This window comes from Petaurus breviceps, unplaced genomic scaffold (assembly GCF_028583685.1).
Source record: "Petaurus breviceps papuanus isolate PSGF00001 unplaced genomic scaffold, PetGlider_PUasm1.0 551, whole genome shotgun sequence".
Classification (NCBI taxonomy): domain Eukaryota; kingdom Metazoa; phylum Chordata; class Mammalia; order Diprotodontia; family Petauridae; genus Petaurus; species Petaurus breviceps.
Genome location: NW_027186372.1, coordinates 24,888,986 through 24,892,132, shown reverse-complemented (window position 1 = coordinate 24,892,132; position 3,147 = coordinate 24,888,986).

The following is a 3,147-nucleotide window of genomic DNA, read 5'->3' as shown; positions in this document are numbered from 1 at the left end:
ATATATATATATATATATATATATATATATATATATATATATATATAGTACTGTATAATATCAACATATTTTATCTTTTAATACCAAAATATTTCAGACTTCTTCTGGTACAAAGGGAGGGCCAAAATATTTTACACAAATTTTCCAGATCACAAGGGCACCACTTTCCTGACCCCAGTGATGTGATAGGGATAACTGTACTATCTTTTGCTCTGGAAACAGTAAAAAAATCAATACCCCCATTCCTCATTGAAAAACCTGGTAAGTTGACACCCCTATAGCTTCATCATTGTCCCAAACTGAAACAGCATTCTGTAATCACTATTCTCTTATTTATGTTGTCTCCCCCAACTCTTATGTAAATCCCTTGGGGGTAAGAACTGTTTTGATTTTTTATTTGCTACCTCAGTACTCAACACAGTGTTTGACACATAGAAAATAGTTAATAAGCACTTTTAGTTTGTGAGTTAATTTTATAAATTACTATAAATGGAATAAATAAATGCTATTACTATTGTCAAGGAAGTTTTAAGGTCACCACTTTTTTTCCCTGTATTCAAATACTTTTTAAGAAAGTAGAAATAAGCAACAGATAAAGAGGTATCTTACTTCCTCAATACTTCTTAGTATGTGGTGGGACTGTGAAAATATGATCTGCTGAAGAAAATCACTTACTAAAGCTTGTCTGTATTTTCCTGTATTTTTATCAAGGATACCCTCAATCCATTCATAGTCCATTTTTCACAAATATTTTCTAGAAATGAGAAATTTGACAAATGGGTAAAAAAAGAAAGCTACTCATGTCTGTTTTGGTTCTCCCTCTTCTGGGTCAAAGTTCTGCCTGAACTTTTCCATTCTTTAGGAATCTTCCCCTCTCAAATATCTTGAAAACTGATCTCTGAGTGATTGTTAAATTGTGTTGTCTAAAGCCTTGATTTCTTCTTGTATGCTTTTGGACAAGGCCAGCTATTCCTTCCAAATTTCTAGCATTTAGCACAGTGTCTGGCACATTAAGTAGGTGCTTAATAAATGCCTAGTGACTGATTGATTGAAATGTTATTTCCTAAATACATTTCTACTTCCTAACATCACACATTGGGTACTGAGGCGATGAAATCTCCCTGTGGTTCTTCTACTATCATTGAAGGAGGAAATAGGTCATTGCTCTCATCATAGAAATGCTGGCAGATGTGTTCCATTTCTCATCTGTTTGTTGTCCCCCTTTTGGTTTATTATACAAATGCTCTTAGGATGATCTAATTCAGCTAGATCTCCTGCCAAATATCTACAGGCTCTCATAAAAGTTGAATTTGGAATGTTCAAAAATAAACTCTGTTTGTTAGGCTTTGGTTATTTGAGGTTACACTTAGTTGGGAAAAAACACAAATAGGGCGATATTTACATAGGAGACAGGACAGGCTGACACTCACCAACCATGAATTTTCATTGAATGATTTTTTTTTCTATCTATGAATTTATCTACTTTGAAAAATTACCCAATATCTTCCCTCCAAACCATCCAGAGGATATTACATTTTAGATAATATCAGAGTGTGTGACTAGCAAAAAGAGAAAGGCTAGGCTTATGTTGTATAACCCAGAAATGTATGCACCCTTTTCATTTCTTTAATCAGGTATCATCTAGCTGAAAATCTCAGCAAAGGAGTCAAAGTGCAACTGAGAAGAAAGGAAAAAATAAGGGACTCAAAGCAGTCAAATAAGATAACTCGAAGTTTATTTTCCTATCAGTTTCAATAGGCTCTCAAAGGAGAACACTTCAAGTACTCATTCAGCACCTGCTTACTTTTCTTTAAAAATAATTTTATTGGGGTGGCCAGGTAGCACAGTGAGTAAGAGTACCAGCCCCAGAGTCGGGATGACCTGGGATCGAATCCAGGCTCAGACACTTAGCACCCACCCAGAAACACCTGGCCATGTAACCTTGAGCAAATTAATTAACCCTAATTGCTTAGGGGCGGCCAGGTGGCACAGTGAGTAAGAGCACCGGCCCCAGAGTCGGGATGACCTGGGATCGAATCCGAGCTCAGATACTTAGCACCACACCCAGAAATAACTGGCTGTGTAAACTTGAGCAAGTTACTTAATTCCAATTGCTTTAAAATATATGTGTGTGTATGTGTATGTGTGTGTGTGTGTGTGTGTGTGTGTGTATATATATATATATATATATATATATATATATATATATGTATATATAAACTTTATTGGTGCCTGACAGGCCTTGGCAGCATGTGGGAGATTGTATTGATCGAGGCCTCCAAGGGGGTCTCTAACATTGGTAATCTAGCTGCTATGTAGACTCTTCCCTGGAAAATACCATACTGGGAACGGGTCCTTCCACTTCCTATAGCAAAAGATGCCTGACTTTAGGTCTCTTGAAAGAACCCCAGGAGTTCCTGCCCTGCCCAGTCCCATCTCTCTGCTCTGTGACCTACTGGAGATGACTCCATTTCCTCCTGTAACTCTAATATGTGACGCCCCATTTATCCAGAGATCAGATTAGCTCCAGGGCTCACTAGTGCATCTCTGAGAGAGCCTGTAAGCCTCTAGCAAGCTTTTTGTATAGTCTTGAACTAGATGGAGGCACTGACTGATGATTTCTTCTGGTTTTATGGATCATTGTTTCATCTAGTCCCTTTTAAAAAATCTATATCTGAAGAGCTGGACTCTAACTAGGATCTTTCACTTTGCCATCTTAAGTGGAAATGCTCATAAAATTCAATTTCCCCCACTGTTCTGCAATTCCCACTCATTACTTGTTCTGTTCTCTGTGACCAAGAAAAGTAAGTCTGATCCCTCTTTAACATGACAGGCCTTCAAATGAATAACAATGGTTGCCTTGTCACACCTCCCAAATCTTCTCTTACCCAGGTTAAGTAGTTGTAATTTCTGAAGCCTATCCTCTTGTAAGATGTTTACTGGCCATATTATGTCCACAAAGGTTGTCTAAATTCAACTCATGGAGAGTCATGAGAGATAGCTCTGGAATCTTGCCCACTGCCCTGTAAGGGGTTCTTTGACTTCTGCATGGAAGTGATCAGGAAAGGGAATCCCAAGAGGCCAGACACTATTCTCCTCTGAGAGGGCATAACATACCACACACACACATACACAAACACACATGCA